The 20,519-nt window shown below is 33.4% G+C and overlaps 1 protein-coding gene across 1 annotated transcript in view; it reads right to left on the minus strand.

Moving 5' to 3' along the window:
* LOC149910022 (uncharacterized) overlaps window positions 1-16,400 on the minus strand; it is a 52,920-nt gene extending 36,520 nt beyond the window's left edge. Inside the window, exon 1 of the mRNA XM_090120124.1 lies at window positions 16,313-16,400. The gene's annotated coding sequence lies outside the window, so the exon portion shown is untranslated. The remainder of the gene's footprint in view (window positions 1-16,312) is intronic.
* Window positions 16,401-20,519: the final 4,119 nt, after the last annotated feature.

Below are 20,519 nucleotides of genomic sequence, written 5' to 3' on the forward strand. Positions count from 1 at the left end.
AACACACAAAAATCTTAAATTTTTAGAGTAGGTAGGTACCTATACCTAAGTACCTAGCTTGATATTAAGATAACAGTAAATAGGTTGATATAATAATATCTTTCATTCATTCATCTTTATTTTATTGAGTATCAATAACCATTACCAATTATTGATTTTTTTACTCACTTGACCGTAAAACTTATTATCGAACTCTTTCTATGTGTCTTAAAATTACTTAAGTATTATTTGAATAATGATTCATTTGAACTGTCTTATTGTATGTATTTATATTTATATAGGAGCAAACAATTGAGGATCTAGATAAAATAAATATATGTTATATGTATGTTAACATAAACAATTGAGGTAAGACCAAACTATTGACTCTATGTGACATGGACGTTAGTTAGTAGTTACTAATGTAAAACTATAGGTACGTCACCCTGACCCACATCAAAGGAACATCAGTTGAGTGATCTTTTCCAACCAAAACGCATCGAACAAACCGTGTATTTAAATCGAAGCCAAGCATTAAGTATATCAATAAAGTGACAGCAAGTATACGAGTGGCGCCAGGCGACAGCGGCCGGCTGTAGCTCCGACATTAACACTCTGATATAATGACGATTTAGAATTTTTGCCAAATTCGAGCACATTTTAGAAGTTACGCAAAAGTGGATTGTCGTGTAGGGCGCATTCATTTGAATAACTCGGCCAGCTCATAATGAAACGCAATTTATAAACAACTTTTATAAATATTTATGTCGCTTACTGGACTCGAAAATTAACAGAAGGTTTGAAGTTACATTCATGTGTTACTTTGAGCATTGCTGGTCCAGTGTTATCTCATTGAATTTTAATTTAAATTATTCTATTTCTTTTTCGTCATAATGTCTCTGGGCTAGGCCTTCCTTGCTCTTTCTGGTGATGGGAAGCTATATCTCGTTCTAAGAAGAAAATTGAAACGAAATAAGAGCATATATGTAATATTACAAATATGAAATGTATGCAAGATACATCTTGCGTCAATTCGGAAGGTTTAGGCCCAGTTTCATCAAGCTCTGTTAGTTAGTTTAACACGCTGTTAACTCTTTTAACGGGACATCAATGTAAGGGAGTGTCCCACCATGACCTAATCGAGGATTAGTTTCCTTAACACGGCATTATATTTAACCCGTGGCATAGAGGCTCTTTAAATTTTTAACAAGCGATTAGAAAAAATGATTTGAAGTTTTCTTGCTGTCAAGATGGACTCTGCATACTATTTTATTTTTGTAAATGAAGATGTGTTGGATGATTTGTATAATTTGGATTATATAGTGCGACCGCGACGGCCCAGAATTTATAAAGACGTCGTCATTGTTTCGAAGAATATGATGATGTTGATTTTAGTACAAGATTTCGTTTATCAAAACAATCGGTTTTGGAAGTATTGCAATTAATTGAAGATAAACTCGAATAACCGTCGGATCTGTAAGTAAAACTATCTCGTGAGGTAATATTTATATTTATGTGCATAAAAGGTTCCTTCCTACATACTGTATTATTTTCAATTAAACCATAATAATCCTGTGAGTCATGTCAAATCTAGTATTGAATACCAATATAGGTACTTAAAATGTAAACTTCACCACTACTCAGGTAAGGCTCAGGCCTCCTCATGATTATGAAATGTACTTATCTTAATTTTAAATTCTGTTTTAGGAACCTATCAGTTTCACCTACAGACCAACTGCTTATTGTAGTGCAGTGCAGTGATGGCTCAGTGGTGAAAAACATTGTGAGGAAACCGACATATCATAAGATAGCGTGGTGGATAATGACCTGATCCCTTACCGTGTTTAAGTTTAAGTTAGCACTACCAATCCCATGTCCCAGCAGTGAGAAAGTATATAGGCTGACGATGATGATGATCCTAATTTAATTTAAATGTGACATTGTTATAGAAATATGTAATTTTTCATGTTACCTAAATAAATAAAACTTGTGTTTTTATAAAACTTTTTTATTGTACCCTTAGATTGTACCTATCAACATCATTCAATAAATAGGTTATAACAACTAGATACTAGGTTATTACAAACAAGAATTTACTATTAATTTACTTTAAATGTATCTTGCTGCTTTGTCTTTATTTTTCTTGTTTTAATTGCTCTTCTAGTATGAGATCTCTCGCACTTTCCTTCGGACTCCGAATTTTTTTTCGTAATTTCAACCAGATCCAGTTTACCTTCGACCAAGTGAAATTGAACCGCAATTTTTCTTCAACATTATTGTATTTATTCAACTCAAAATAAAATTAAAATAACACAAGAAAAATCACAACAAAACAATCTCCAAATAACATCAAACATTTGTAACCATGGTAACGACCAAATCGTTTGACATATAAACCAGCAAACGTAAAAGTTTCTACATGATTATTAAATTGTATACTGTGTTAGAACATTTCAATTTAGTCGAATTACCAAACATGACAGTTATTATACAACTAGAACAAATAGCCCCAACGTGCGAAACTATGGCATTGTCAACTATGACATTTTGTTTCGGGCGGTTTAAAATACGAATGAATGATTCGTGAGTCGCTCAGTTAATGGTCGATTTGATAATCGGCTGTTAGATTTCCTTCTTGGGACCTGTAGAGTTGACAACGATGTTAAAATACATGTTTAATTTGAAGCTCGATTAATAAATGTCTGATTTAGAAAATATTGGTGAAATTGGGTCTTATTGTAATTTATTTTATTTTATCTTATATTTATTGTGTTGCGGATCCGTCAGAGTGCTTTACTGACACACATTTAACTGTTATTTTTTATGTTTAGAAATTGCTAATTACACTCATAAAATTGCTAATGTAGACAATAAAATAAAATTGAATATAATATAATAATGTTACAAGCTTATTTACTTTATAATTCGTAAATAAAATTAACAGTTTATGAGAGGTTTGGGAGCAACAGCTGCTCGGGAACTCCGGCAGAAATTCGTAATGGTTTTTATATGTAATTCTTAACATTCTATTTTTACAAAATACAATTTTATGTTGCCCATTAATGATAGTTAGACTATATTAGAAATTCTTTCATTATTACTTAATTAAATTTATGTGAAATTGCATTTCAATCAATCTATAGGATTACGGATTAGGTACCTACTGTTTGTTGATATTTAGATAACCAAATCACACACAAGAATCTATCAATATCAACACGCGTACAGCATCTCAGAAAACATAATTTTAAACCTGGTTAAGTAATAAAAAATACTTAATTCAATTCAAAAAATTTAAAAAAATCGCGTAAAAACAAGTTGTAGTAAACAATAGAGCCGGTTGTAGAGTTTTAAAACTTTTAATTTAAATAATAATCATTGTTTGCTTGTTCTTATTTATTCATTAATTTTTTATTTCTCTATTTTTAGCTGTCTTGTAGACATTTAACTAGATTTTAAATATTAGGATTGGTGGTGTGTTTGAACAACATCTATTGAAACCATGTAGCAAATAGGTACGGATTTAAAAATTCTTCATTCTTGTACATACAGAGATTGATTGGACCAAAAATATGACAAGTTCATATGAAATAATATCATGCAAAAGTTGTTTAATAAGTCAGTGTGAGTGAGACCTGAGGTTTAGTCGATATATTCTCGATAGAATAAACTCGGATCGCAGCTGTCTTTCATTTAATTAACCATATTCGCTTCTCATGTTCAACGTATGATGTAAATCCCTTTGTTTATGAGATAAGTCATGTTCGTTAAATGCTTCAAAATGGCGTACAAGGGATCATGTCAGTCGTGTATTGAATCTCTCGTACATTGGGAACGAACTAGTACATTTTGTTTATTATATTGACTTAGTATCACATGATAAATTCTAATTTATTTAAATTTATGAAACTGTTAAAATACAACAAAAAAACTTGATAATTACCATATTGTATAACAGCAAAATACTAACGGTGTTTTGTTTACATATTTAAACAACTTAAGTGCATTTTAATATCAACTTATTTCGTAAATCAAGAATCTCCAAGTTCTTCACCGAAATATGCAGTAAGTACTTGGGTTTCCAATTCACAGATCAAAGTTCCGTAAAAACTAAAAACCAAACAAACAACAACATATTAATTAGTTATTCATCTCATTGTAGTGTTTCAAATAAAAAACAAACGACTAATATGAACGAATCTATGACCTCGAGAAATAACGTTGAGTTCCTTAATGTTATAATTAGCATGGTGATTGGTGACCCTTGGTTGACGACGCGGACAGGCCGAGCGTCACCGGCCACCGCGCCTTCCGCTCGCCACGCGCAAGTAATGCGAGGTGCGAACATAATAATATTATTTAGACTAGGTACTTAATTATTTTATAGCCTCGTTTAATTGTACTTTATGTTACTCTTCAAATAATGAAGCGACTTTTAATGTGGTTTTGTATGGTGGGGAAGTTTATAAAAATGTTAAGCAGTTCGTTGTTGTTTGTGACGGCTATAGTTTATTAGCAAGTGTTAATAGGCATATCGTTTTATAAAGTATTATACTTAAGTGTACAAAAGTGAAAGTTCAGTATACACTGTACACAGTGTACACTGCACAGTGTTCGATAAAAAATTCAATGTTAGGTATTTTGTTTATTAATTATTCAATTTTGATTCTATGATCTGGTCTGAATGCAGATATTGGATGGCACTCACTAATAGAGGACTGAGAAAAGAATATAGGAATGAATTAAAAAAAAAAGCTAACCATGCAGACACAATATGTTGTATGAATAAAGCAGTATTAATAAGTGTAATGTTTGACAATCAGATAAACGTGGTGACAATCAGATAAACTCTGCAGCTGCCTTACAAGTAAAGCCTTTGCTTAGCTTAGCACACATTAGAGATTGACTTACACTTACTTATTATTATGTGTGGTCATTAAAGTAAGCAGTTCTGTCATTTGACATGTTTATGAATAGGGTTGGTCGAGGAACTCGGTAGAAGAGAAAATAAATACTAATTCTATGATATTTGGAACTAGAAAACTTTCCAGTACGAAATACGAGTGTATGGAATACCAAGAGTTACCTATAGATACATTAGTTTTATTTTTGTAATTAATTTTTCCAAAATGATGTTTCATTATCGAGATTCCTGTGGTGGCATTATGCTAAATACCAAAAGTCATAACGCTCCAAAAGGTAGAATAATACAAGCCGAGGCTCAGATACAAGTTACACCACAAGTCGCCGTGTCAGCGAGTAGCGCTAACCAGCAATTAATCACAAACCGGATTTGCTTGTCGTTTATTTTGCAACATTTAGCTGACGGAAGAGCCCATTTAATTAGTGACCAAAACGAGACTCGAACGGGACACCAGCGGCATTGCACTCGTATGCCAATAACGTGAGAAAGGGAATCACTCAAAATATAAATATTAAATACTTTCTAAACACAATTTCATCACGATTACCTAACTCGCGATGTCTCCGGTCACATCGATTCCGATCCAATATAAAATAATAATTTATTCATTAACATAACTACCATAAATTGCTGTATTATATTAAAATTTATACAAATTCAGACAGTATGTTTTTGTAGCATTGTGATTTTTTAATAGAGTGTATTTTAAACAGTTACTATTACACAATCTTAAAAATAATTGCGTTATATTGTACCTACTGAGCGTATAGCTGTTTTATGTTTCGATGGGACCTAAGTAGATAAATATTCGACCTCCATTAAAACTATCATTCGACGTTACAGCGTGTTGACGATTGACGTCACGCATCTATAATGACGTATGATAATATCGATACCGGGGCGAGGGGATAGGCCGGTCAGTGTCGAATAATGGGCACCTTCGGTTGTGGGCCGTCTGTTGTGACGTCACGGGCTGGCGCATCATTAGGCGCCGGCACGAGCCAACTTGCGCAAAACCCACCCAAAAAACCATTGTACGACTTATTGAGCTATCGCTGACAGGGCCCGGCTAATTGTTGGCGCGAGCGAGACCGACACACGGGATGCCACGGGAGAGAGCAGGACGGCTGGACCCTAATCCCTATAAATAACTCTACCCTAATGTGCAGGCGCCACGAGTTTTTTCTGAAGTGCGATTAACTCACTCGACGTCTGTCAGGTAAACAAACAAATACATTTTTGTGAATAGTGGTGGTGCAAAATTTCACGTTGTTTTTTTGTCCGTTTGTTACGCAAGTTTGCACTTAACTCTCTATTTTTAGCTTATTCACACTGTAAATGTGATACAAAATGTAATTTTCGCATAAAAATTAGAGAGAGGAAATTTTTATTTTAAGACTTAATTATACATAATATAAACTAGATGTAGCCTATTTGCCCAGTTTTTAATTATTATTGGTAGTGTAATTATCGTATGTTATCGTCGCAATTACTATTGAACTAGACTTCGTAATCGCATACTCTCTAACAATTAGACAGATATTAAGTGTATCTAAATGGCTTAAACATTCAAATTATACGCATTTTATCATGTTGTAGGATATTTGCGAAGATGTGAAAATTTATTTGTTTAGTTCGTTAAAAATACAAAATTGTATGTAATGTAATAAGTTACTTTATGCTTTAGAATAGAGGAAATTTATTAACAAACATAGAGCGACCATTTTCGCTCTTATTATAGTCGCACTATATTTTCGTAAGTGAGCAAGATAACCCAAAAGTATAGAGAAATTTATTATTTTTTAACTGCATCAAATATCAAGAGTGCACAGTCGCTCTACAGTTACCGAAGTGTCGCCAAGTGTGAGTCCCTGATGGAAATTTTTTGTCCTACTTTAGAGGCGGTGTGGTTGACAAAAACCGATATTAATGTATTCGTATCTGTTACAAGGTGCTTTTTGTTTTAATGTTATTAGTGCTAATGCACTAATACGAGCCTTCATTAATTAATTAAATATTAAAATATTGAATAAGTTTCATATTTGTTTACGATATTATATATTTTATAGTGTAAATTAGAGAAATTAGAGGTCACATCTTGCATAAACCACTTTATTTTATTGAAAAAAAAAAACGTTGAGTCAGGTCACTCTAAGACCTCATTCGCACGAGAGTTAAAAAAGCGTTGCGTTAAAACCCGGCGTTGGCGCTTTTTAAACGTTCTCTCTGTGGTTGTTCATACTAACGCTTTAAAATCACTCATGTCTCGTCTCTGGCTTCAGTAAGACGTGGAAATGGTTTCTGCTAAAATAATTACGTAATGTCAGTTGCGTAATATCTTTATGATATTTATATTATTATATTTGCTTAGAATTCCTCGGAAAGTTTGTTCTTAATAAACCACTTGTAGGTACCTACTTAGGTATTTGTTCAAACTCGTCATCGATAAACATGTTACTTAAAGGAATATGATAAAAATACCTACTGTTTTAATTTTTATATGTTAGGTATATTTGAAAGAAAGAAAGATTGGCACTAGCGATTTGTGTTATTAAAAGACGAAAAAGAAAACAAAAGGCATTCTGGGTACATCCTCTGAATGAACAGAGATACTTAAAAGGGCAGTTTGTGACACTGTACGAAGAGTTAAGGCAATACCCCGGAATTTTTTTAATTATTTTCAAATGTCTATAACGATTTTGAATACAGGAACGGACGAGACTCCACATCTATAATTAATAGTTCGGGATCAACAATCCACGACATCGTATCGATTTTCTGATGATTATAAGCACAACAAACACGTGCTACCGCTGAGCGAGCGTGCGGCATACTGAACGCAGCGCCGGCGCTTTTTTAGCGCTCGTCTGAATAATAGTAAGAAGTTTCCTATGGTCTATTTTATTTAACGCCCAACGCCGAGCGTTGAAAATAGAACACTGCGCGATAAAAAAGCGTCGCGCTTTAAAAGCGCTGACGTGTGAACATATACTTGGGAATGCATTTGTTCTATTTGGACGCTTTTTTAACGGACGTTAAAAAAGCTCTCGTGTGAATGAGGTCTAAATCAAAGAGTGCGAGCGAGCGGCGCGGCGCGGCGCCTGCGCTTATCTCGAGATCGTATCAAATCTGCCAAAGATCCTGGTGATTACGATTTTTATGGTTTTCCGGTCAGTTCTGGCATTTTTTAAACTGTGAATAAGACATTTTACTATGTTTTAATATAAAAAATTCTTATGCAATGCAATTTTCAATTGTTTCTTGATATTTATTAAGTATTTCATTTTCAAGTACAATATTTATTAGATTAAATGTCAACTCGCTGATAAATAAGATAAATGGGAGTCTTCGATCTTCCTTTCACTACATATACCGTTTATTGCGGATACAACTAACAATAAATAAAAATGTGTGGGAATAAGTGCTTGACACCTCACGTGAATTAATTATACTAATAAAGGTTGCAATTCGAATTAATCTGAATTCATGGGTCATAATTCCTAATTAGGTCTGTTCTATTAATGGAAAAATATCAATTGTTTCGATCGCCATCGATTTCCGGTCAAGTAAATATAGTTAAATTCTATTTATAACAACAAAGGATGTCCTATGTTCTCGATATAAACTTGTCTTAATTTTTTTTATTGAACGTGCGGACGTTACGGTCGTTGACCCTTTAATGTAGAGTTTATTTTGTTAGAATATCGATGAAAGCTAATATTTTTAAGAAGCCGCCGAAGGATCAAAAAGTTAAAAATGAAAATGACACATTATGTATATATTCTAACATAAACTATTGTGATACTAAAAACAATAGGAATTATTAAAAAGGAGAGGCATGATGCATGACTGAACTAATGTAGGTAATCTGTAATATCACTTCAATTAGTGGTGCTATAACTTTTTACTGACTTTTTGGTTTTTAGGATTTTTTTAAATAATGAATAATGATCTATAAATTTTTTAAAGATAAAAATACCTATTACACTTTTCCCAAAAAAATTATACGAAAAATTTTATCTTAACCAACGTCATTTCTACATCTACCCACACGTACATTGAAAGACTAATTTCCTTTTATCTTTCAAAACAATCGCACGATCTTGACGAAATCTACACGTTTTGATATTGTGCAAATATCCGGTAAACGGTGTGATTGTGTTTTTATGGAAGTTGGCGACACCAGCGATACTCCAGCGATAACATCGGGTCGGGATTAGCGCCGCATTCCGACCCGACGCGTCACATTACGTGCTGACGGGCCTAATAGATTTGTAATGTGATCCTTATACTTTATAAAAAACATAAAATAACTTAAAATTCACCAATAGATAACCGAAAATTAACTGAATATATAACCGTAAGTAACATTACAAAAAGTTTAAATTACTTTACAATGCTATTGTTTCAACGTAAACGTAAAAGGGAACAAAAGTAATGGTCCGGGAGCCAGCAGCAGATTTTATGACCAAGTTCCTCTCAAGCGGTAATTAGTAAAATGCATCAAAGTATAGTATTATGAAGCCTCGTGAACGTCAGCTGGAGCTCGGTTGGGGGGAAGAGCGGTTGTAGCCTCCCGTATCAGCTGACGGTTTTTCCACCAAGATACAGCCAGCTGACATATATATTTATCCACAGTTACATATAAGCTATCATCAGGTAAATTTTTGTTTGAGAGGAAATAACGGAAAATAAATTTTTCTTTAAATTTAACTTTCATGTTCGAGACACCAGCTGACGTATAATACACCATGTTGTAACCAGCTGACTATTTTTTTTCGTTGAGATATTGGGTTAGCTACAATTTGACAAATTTTTAGCTGAGAGGAAATGAATGAATGAATGTATTTTTTTTCCTATGTGCGTGGGAGGCTACAACCGCTCACCCCCCCAACCGAGCGCCAGCTGACGTTCACGAGGCTTTATAATACTATACTCTCATGCGTCTGGCGAATTATCTCTTGAGAGGAAATAGTTAACCAAATTTGCACCTGGCTCCCTAACCATAACAATTTACAACTGATGTCTATAAGAGTGACAATAAGAGAGGAAGTGAGTTCCGGTCGGCGCGTTCCTTATCTCACCCCGCACTGATTTATATCGCATTCTTTCGCACAAAAAACTGCAAATCGCTTATTAGCGCGATAAGGGCTGGAGTGGCCTTTTTGTGGACGTTATAAATTAACTGGATCTTTGTGTGACATCCAAACGATAGCTGACGTTTGAAATGTAAACTATTGTATACAGTAACAAAGCATAGAAGCTGATTGTTCTTCAGGAGTTTGGTTTCAGAGCTGTGATTAGATTCCGTCTATTTGCTCACCAACAAGTTCATGCGCATACTTATGATATTTTAATAACTGATTAAATCTCCATGAAACAAGGAATCACCTTCTCTCCCTCTGTCGTCATCAATGTCGCTTTATCAAATTATTACTCTACATCTTGGAGATATTAAATAATTCTGACGTAAGTTTTCTTAAAAATATTTTCTTCTCTTCTGTTACCTACGGCATAACTCATTTTTGAAGCTCTAACAACTGAATATATAGCATCATACAAAAATCTATTCATATAAACGGCTCTAATTGCACTTAACCATTAACCTCTATCATGTGAAATAGAGTAACTACAAGATTTACGATTGATTGTGCAAGTTTTTGTAACTAAAACAAAAGCGCTGCGTGTCGCTTGAGCCGCGGCAGGTAGTGGCGAGCGTCGCCGGGCGCTGTGACACGTTTATGGGGCCGTAAACTAGTCCCGGCTCCCGGCCGACCTCCTACAAGCTCTCTTTATACCTCCTACAAGCATACACGCGTAACTAGCTGGTTGATACCACAGACCACTACAGGGGACACTATACTTTATATGTGACGTCATGCATTCAGTTTGGACGTGACTAGGTACCTACTATTGGTCAGGTATAGGATATCCATGTTTTAAGCATTTTTATTCCGACATGCATATAATATAGGTACTTATAGGTTATGTTAAAGTCAAAACTCATTACCAGTCTAGTAGGTTAAAGTGGTGACCACTGAAAAACAGTGAAAAAATCTAAGTTACGTCTATGTACTTACATTCTCATAGCAACGATTGGATATTCTATTTTATACATAAGTTAGTTTTGTTAAAAAAACCTTTGTTTTTAAATATTTTGTCTGCTTTATACCTAAAGTATTTTCCATATTTCTTTCACATTAAACTTTAGGGTATTTCATTGCGCTGGCAATGGCTAGTTTGGTCACTTGCCGTCAGACGTATATCATGTCGATAAATTTAAATTCAAATCTCTTTCTTTGAACTTTCGACCTTCGTTATGGGGCGTTAACAGTTGTCTCAATACTGCTTTATTCATAAATTTCTTTGTATGGCTTCCCACATGAATTTGGTTATATTGCCTTTGTGCGAAGATAATAAAATGCATACGAAAATGTCACATTTAAACATTTCCCAACTAAGATTGCAATATAATTAAAAGGCTAAAAGATAAATTAGAATACGTAAATTCAGTGTTTAGCCAATAGTTTTATCAATAAAAGAGTAAATTAGTAATTCACAAAAATATATATAGATAGTTTTGAAAAATGTAGAGCTATCTATTTTCAATACGTAATAATATTAAAATTTTCTAAGTAAGAGCTCTATCATGAACCTTATACATTGTTTTCGATATTATTGAATTTATATTTTATACATAACGCAAACGTGTTGTACTTTTGAGTTACGTTTATAAAATGTAGAGCAAACGAGACAAAAGAATGCTTTTTGTCTCGTTTGCTCTACAGAGCAATGGCTCTACGAAGTCAATCTTGTACGACGCACCGTTCTACTATAGGTAGGTACTCATAATATACCTAATAACGTTTTCCACATCCCATCCACCACAAGTAACCATTTACTTATTAGCTAAAAACTCATCTAGTAACGATGTGCAAGATCTTTTGCTATCAGCAAGTGCAATGAGTAAGCGAGCAGCTATGTGCGGTATGCGGCGACCAGCGCCTGGCGCCGAGCCTACCTCGTACCTGCCGTTCCTAAACAATGCCCGCGTTACTGCACTCAGGGGAATGTACTGTAGACTCTCTATTGGCTAAACAGATCGGTAAATGAGACATCATGTTGTGGACACTTATCTCACTTGACTCAGAAACAACTCATATAAGTACCTATAAATGTGATTTTTAAGCCTATGGAAATCTCTTTCGCTTTTATTATGCATAAGTTTTCTTTAGATAGGTATGTGCTTCAAGATATTATATTGGTATAAATCAAGTGCTGTGTGCTAAATTAGCTTAATTAGTACCTAAGTGTAATCCTTGAACTGAATATTATTCTGAAGAAAACTTCGTTGGTAGCTGCCACATATAAATATCAAATACAGACGTCATTGTTTTAATTACCTAAGCTTTTGAATTAATCATGTAGGTATATCATATGTCTAATAATATTATCACGGTAGATATTATGATTAATTTCAATGATACGTTGATTTTGGGATTTTACATCTGTGTGTGTTTTCGTAGAATGAATATTTATTTTTAATATTTGATAATCTTTATGAACGGAATTAAAAGTGAGATGTTTAAAAAAATAAAATTATTTTATTAATCAATGTTCATAATTTTTCATTTTTGTCATACGTGCCATAGGTCATTTAATTTGATGTTGTATATTTTGGCTATACTTTCCCCGAATGTGCGCACGCGCAGAGCCGCACACAGACTCAGCGAACACACTCACACAGGCGCAGCGGCGCATTACGCAATCTTTATCGATATCAGATCGCGATAATGATCTGCCACTCCATTATTTATAACTTGTACTATCAGATTAATCCATTACGCGGCCCGTATAATTCGCCTATAAATTTAATTAATTAGTATATTTTTCTAAACTTAAAAATCGCTTATGATGTGTCATTTCCGCCCCGGGTCATTAGAATATGACACTTATTTGTGCATATAATAAGATTGCAATTCGAGACATTCATCTCGAGTGTCGACAAACCGCGCTATTACTTTCCTGCGACACAATTAAGATATGCGCATAATATATCTATAATGTATTTGAAGAATGCCATTACGCGTCGTATATTGGGTCGTAAGAAATCAATTTATTTACAATAAAACAATATGTTATTTATACACCTGCTTTCTATTTTGTGTCTAGTAATAATTTTGAAATATCTATATTATGGCTTCAACAGGTCTAATTTGGGTTGTTTTTTTATAATAATGTATAAGTTACCTACCTATGTCTATAGTTCATTGATGAATGCAGCTATGATTTTATAACAAGCTCATGTACCTACTTAACTTAGCTAGGTAGGTATATATTACATAGTAGATATAGATATATCCCTCAGTCCCTCAAAAATGATAATATTTTGCTCGTCATTACGAATGAAACCTATTTCGAGAGCAAATTATAATTTGTAACTAGGTAGGTTAAAGAGGACTGAGGACCTACTGTCTGTCTACACGTATTATTTCGAATTAAATTGTTAACCTATATGTTCAATCAAATAATAATAAATTATCAAAGGTCAATAATTGCAATATTGTTATAGGTAATATAAAAGAATAAACTTTTGAATTATTCATATATTTATAAATTGCATTTAATACTTTAAAAGTAAAATAAAAACAAAACAGTTATTCGAAAGGTTCGACATCTAATAAAGTGTGATGTCTCTACAGTCTACTTCATTAAAATTCAAAGTTGAACAAGAAAAAATCTGAGCTCGAGACTTGACTTTAGACGATTTAAATGAGCTATGAGAAACATTTAGAATTCATAGAAATATGTAGTCATTAAACATTAAGCTGTATCTTTTGAGATATAAATGTTACATTGGTGTAACAATTTATTTTATCATACGACTAGTGTAGGTATCTGTACGATATTTAATTTTTTCATAGGGCGTATAATTACCTTTATATTATAATAATATACGTACTTCAATTGAATCATAAAGCAAAATATGTATATTTTACTCGTAATCAAAGATTTTCCTTTGTTAAATTACGAATGGAATATTCTTTACGATAAGGGCTTGTGAAGCGCGGTTAAAATAATATCTATGTACATATATATAAATAGTAAACTACAGCCATAGGCCAAAATTTTTAGTGCTAATATATTTAGTTTGTATCAAATACCTTATTTTAAATTTTCGAACTACACAGAATATCTAAGGCTAACAAATATATCAATAGGATATTGAAGCGCAAGATGGGGAGTTAGATGCATCTTTTGGACGAAAAATTCACATTTAGGTTTATGGTTCACTTAGATATCAACGAGTAGGTTGATATCTAAGTGAACGTATAGGTACATATCCATAGAAATTTGCTTGAAAAATATAATTGCACTAGTCCTATAAGTATCTAAATGTAGTTTAGTATACCCACTGCGTGACTGCTCTACAATTAGGTAACCCAAAAATACGAATATTCACATTTGCATTCTCACTTAATTAAATATACCTAATGTAAACTAAAAGAAATAACAATTTGCCGACTAGCCTCGATTGCAGTTGGTCAAATTATGTTTAATTTGGAGCCGATATTTCAATCCCTGCTGAAAACTTGTCCGTTGTTGAGCCAAGAAAGTAGAATGATAAATATAATATTTGTGATGGTTGTTCTTGTTTCATGCCATATTCGATGGTGAAGTTTGTTATGAGTTGAATGACATGTATTTAAGAAAATCAGCCCCGTAAGTTGCTGAATGCACGTGAGACTATAATTAATCAGTGGATACTTTTCAAATTCATATAGACTGTTTTTTTATTTAAACTTGAAATTTCTTATTTATCAATGACTATTATAAAGGCGAAAGTTTGTATGGATGTATGGATGTATGGATGTTTGTTACTCTTTCACGTAAAAACTAATGAACCGATTACAATGAAATTTAGCACACATATAGAGGATAACTTGGATTAACAAATAGGATAGGTTTTATCGCGGAAATCCCACGGGAACGGGAACTATGCGGGTTTTCCTTTGAAAACGCGGGCGAAGCCGCGGGCGGAAATCTAGTTTATCAATGAAATGAGGACATTATTAAATGTCAGTAGGTACCTATTTCATTTTCAGTAAAATATAGAGTTGTTTCAGAATATAGTTACCTACCTAACGGTAACTACTGTCTTAACTACCAATACCTACTGTTAGATAAGGGAAGAGCAAATTGTTAATACAATTTGCTAATGCACATTATTTATGATTTGAGCGAATTAGAAGCATTCCTATGCAAATATGTAATATATATACTAGGTACCTATAGAGTTTCTTTCCGGTTCTTCTCCATAGATACTGTTTTCCGAATCGGTGGTAAATGTTAAAAATAAGTAGGTATGTTATGACGATTCAAAGGTGCTTCTAGAAGACGTCTAATTGAATAAATAAATGTTTGATTTTGAATAAGGCATGATTAAGTTAGGTAGATGGATACTCTACATTTGTTTCAGTTTTTTCTCTTGCTTTGAATGTAGAGTGCGTTCATCCTTTTCAGGTGGGTTTTTACCTACTGCTGACTTTCAATCAACAAAACAATAATTATTAAATTCAGATGATTAATCTGCCCGTCGCGCCGTTACCTTTTTCAATATGGAGCTTAAATGGAAAACGTTGCTTGACCTTTTCATATCTTCAGCCCTTTTTATTGCATGTATAATTGTACCTATTAACTTACTTATTATTATTGTAAGTTATTTACCCGTGTGTGCGCCGTGCATTTTGTCGGCACACACACGCACACTCGCAGCTAATTGGGCGGAAAGTTTTACAAGCCGATGCACATTTTAATTAAATTATTTATTGTTTTCTTGCTTGTGTGTTTGTGTTAGCATATCTTGATGTACTTTATGTGTTTTTAAACGTCGATTTATTTATTATTGTGCTTTAAATACGTTGAAGTGAAACTTAAATAAATAAACAAAGCGGTTAGCATTCACTTAATTACCTTAGTTCTTCTACACTTAACTTATAACTAGGTGTCTACCTATAATGTAGGTTTAGGTCTTTATGTTTATTTAAGCACTAATACATTTCTTAGTGCAGGGTGAAAGTTCTAGAGTTAAATCTATGCTAATTAGTAATATAAAATGTAGAGTTTACAGCAATATGTTCATTTTGTAAAGCATGTCGATGAAAAATTGAAGGCACATAATATAAATTAATGTCTTTATATTCAGTTCTAATGTAGGTAGGTATAAGCCTTTTCAAATAAGTATGGCATTATTTCGGCACAAATTTTTGTATATACCTAAGTAACATATATTATTATCTTCATATTGTATCTACCTGCCTGCTTGCTCTACATGAAAACGAAAAAACGATCAATCGAGGAGATTTTGGTGTCGTTTATAATTTCACAAAAATACAAATAAAAACTTACATTGATTGGGGCCAAAGGTATTGAACACTAAACAAATGTCACAGCACTAAGTGGCACTTCACACAAACAGACGCGTGTGCTCTCCGAGAGGGCCGCGAGCGGACTGGCGCGCGGGCGGGGCCGGCCCAGAGCGGGCGGGCCGGCGGGCGGGCCGGCGGGCAGCAGGCGGGCCGCAAGTCGCCGATTGGCCGGGGCGGGCCCGGGAAAACCGGCTTTTCCGTCGCTCGGAGCGCCCGCGGTGGGTGGAGATTTACGTTAGGGCCCGCGGCCCTAATGGAGCATTGTTTATGGCGGCCGTCTCTAATTAATTGGTACTTGGCTTAAATCAATCGGGACGTTAATTGTGGCCGCTAATACGCGCTACGACGTAGCGCTACGATACCCTATCGACGCGCCGCTGCAGCGCGCTTATTGGCCTTAATAGCCAGTACTGGTCGGGCTGGCTTATCGATTGTACGCCGCGGCCAGTCCAATTTATTTTCCTATATTCAGTTCCTATTGACCACTAACTAGTATTATATCGCACATCACGTTGCGTTCCGAGGGCCTGTGGGTGCCAGAGTCTGGACGTTGACGACTTACCCTTATCTACCTAAGATTTTAATAAAGCTCTTTTTAAGTCAATCAAGTTTTTCAATTAAGTACTATGGAAACACCTTGAAATGATGAATGAATGAATTTTTTGTAACATATTTAGTTCACAATGGAATTTCAGCTTTAATAGCAGTAAATAGTCGCTATAAAATACATATAATCAACTACACATTGAAGAGATTAAAGGTGCAGGTGCTATTTTTTATTGATAATTATTAATTAGTCTTATACTTATTACGTGTTATTACGCACGTCGATCATTAACGCCTCTCTACCTACAAAATATCACAAAACCACACAATTGTCTACAATTTAGTTTATTCCCAAAATAACCAATTCATACAAAACAAATCAATAAAATCCGAATAATTCTGTCCCATTACACGGTTAATCAACGGATGAACCAATAATAATGTGTAAACAGTCGCGGGAAGTACGTCGGATCGAATGATACAAGATGAGCCGATAAGATGCGTGTAGATGGGATGATAGCGCTGGACCAATGGTGAGCGGCTACCGGCCACGGGCCACAGCTCTGCCTACCGCATACTAAATAACAATTTTTACAACGAATATAATGGGTTTAGTATTAGCACAGTATTAGTGATTGTTAATTTACTAAAAAAGTTCGAGTTTTGTTAAAACTACTAGCAAGATTTGAGATAAAATAAGAAACATAATGAAACTCCTTCTTTTTATACAATACGTTTGAATTACGTTAATACAGTTTTGAATGTAGTCATATCTATACATATCTAACAATAAAAATAGCTGCATGTACAACAACCTCTTATAATTTAAATAATAACTAATTTAAAGCCTCCTAGTAGGTATATACTGGCAAATAAATGATAGAGAGACATTTGGCGGTATGTTAGTTCCACAAAACATCTAGGTCTGTCTCTGAAGACTAATCACCTGCTTAGCTATTCAATTAAATCCATTAGTGAAACATATGTGACTACATCTGTCCCCGAACTTGGGTGTGTTAGACAACCTTTAAACTGTAAAACAAGGGAATTAATATTTTTGTGTAATACCCCCAAAATAATGAAATCTTGGCTAATTAATTGAGTAATTTTTAATTCCTACATTAATTAGCATCATAAATTAATAATTATAGCTTATACAGGTCTTCATTGCATTCCCATCGCTTACTATAACTAAATCATGTTTATTAAAAAAATATACCTACCTAATTATCTGTATCCGCTTATACCTAGTTTTAAATAATTGTTAGAATAAGGTTTACTAATTATTTAGAAATACAATACTCATTATCTACCTACTTACATGGCGTGACTACTTATATTACCTACTACATTACCTACTGATAACAATGACAATACAGTGTATGTATCATGACTGAGTTAATTACTTCTCTTATTAATTATCTTATTTTTATATTTATATAATATGTATTTAGTTACAAAGTGGTCTTAAATTTATCTAGAACCAATTAGGTTCTGCACAATGAATTCCTGCTTAAATGGAATTATTGCATTCATTTCATTAATTTCAATTTATATTATCATAAATTAATATCGATCGGTTAAATATAAACCAATTAAATGTATTGTAAATAAGCATTGTATATAATTGACAATTGTTACAAAAGTGGGCCGTGACAAGCTCCATATTGGGAGTGAAATGTTGCGAAAAGATAATCGAATTAAAAGTTATGCATATTGTACCTTTTAAAATTTGTAAATATTTAAAGAACCGAAATTATATTATTCCATCGCAAATTTATTCACATTATTGTATAGGAACAGGAGCTTTCCGAAAAGTACAAAAAAGAAAATGTAGGAACCGAATTCGCCTCATAAAGATTAGATTCTTATCAAGATAATGCATAATTTAATTCTAATTCGTTTACAATATTCAGAAAAGACAGGTACGTATAGTTTACCTTCTATATCTGAACTAGGTAGGTATATGTGATTAATAGAAGGTAGCAAATATGTAATTACAAAAAAAAATTAACAAGTAACTAGGTGTATTAAGTTTCATACCAGCGTTTATTAAAACATAAAATTTTAATTAATCAAAAGTGTAATAGTATCTACATAACTATCATAACAAATTACCCTGAAATATCTAAAGTTAACAAATCTATACTTACATACATTCCCTACAGAAAACTCTACGCGTACCTAAATCTGGTAAATTCTAGACTGCAGTACTTCACAGTAAAGTATGAATAATCATAACATATTCCTTGGGATTAGTAAGAGGTTGTAATATTCCGCGAAGTCATTAGGGGTGAGGGGTGAGTAATAGTTCGTATGAAACTGTCTTTGTGCAGTCAGCGACTTAGCAGGTAGCTTCTCCGTAGCTCTGAGCGCACCGTGGGAAACTGTATGTGTATCGTGGAACAATAACATATAATACCAACATAATCTCATTAATGTTTATGCTTTGAATCACAAGCTATTAGCTGGTTTTGTGATTTTCGCACAAATAACAAAAACACAGAACAATTAGAAATGATAAAACGCTGCTCTACTTCGTCTTCGAAGACGAAACAACGAAAACTTTTGCTAGAAAAATAGATCTGTTTAATTCCTATCATACAAAAATATTTAAAAATTTTCGTTTGACTTCAGCAGTTTGACATCAAATCATATGATATCATATATTGATGTAGATACATCTACATAAAATTAGACATTAATGTTCATATCATCATTTGACTTGTTTAGAAATAAAATTGGCGTAAACAACGTGATAAAATTTTGAAAAAACCTTTTTCCTTGAAATATTTATTCAAATGTTCTACAATTTTAAGTTGAATATTAATTGTATGTAGCTAAATACTATTCAAGTTTATAATGTTGAATTATATCATTTAAAATCTAGAAGGTTATTGGAGGATATTATGATGCAATAATGTTGACTACGGACCCTTACACGATTATGAACACATTGTGATTGTACTGCAGAGACGTCAAATAAGTTTTCGTAAGTGACACAATCCAACGGACAAGGCTTTTCTATTCTTCACAAAGAGGGTCCCCAAGTCATGCCAAATAAATTTTTTTTTCTTAGGTCATAATTTAGCATATTGTATCTACCTATAGCATTTCAAGAATTAGATCCATTTTTGAGTTTCAAAAAAAGGTAGAGTTGTGAATATTCTTTACAATTTCCGTAAGGTTTTTTTCCCAAATGATTATTTTAATTTTATTGAAATCGTGGAGCCCTTAAGGCTATGACGAATTAAAATTACTCTAGGAAATTAAGTTAATCACAGATCGATTAATAAAATCCGACATTATAATACTTCAAAATAAACAAAAGCAGCTTAAATCATATTCTCAAACCAAAAGCATTCAGTAATGATCGCTAATCCGCTAAGGGGAGTTGATAACGCGAAGCAGATGACTTCAGTTTTAAGTTTCAAGCACATATTGCAAGTTATCTCTGTATGATTACTTATTAATTGATTTTTATTACTTATTACTTTAGCCCGTTAAGCTCGGAGCCAACCTCTAAATTATCTCTTTGTTAAGGCTTTTACAAGCACTTTACGATTTTTGAAATATCATTTCGTTGTATGTTTTGTTATGTTTAATATCTGCTAAATATTTGAGCGTTTAATTTTACTTTG

Source organism: Colias eurytheme, chromosome 3 (genome assembly GCF_061535395.1).
Source record: "Colias eurytheme isolate Ceu_HAF_F1 chromosome 3, ilColEury1 Martin Lab GWU primary, whole genome shotgun sequence".
Lineage (NCBI taxonomy): Eukaryota > Metazoa > Arthropoda > Insecta > Lepidoptera > Pieridae > Colias > Colias eurytheme.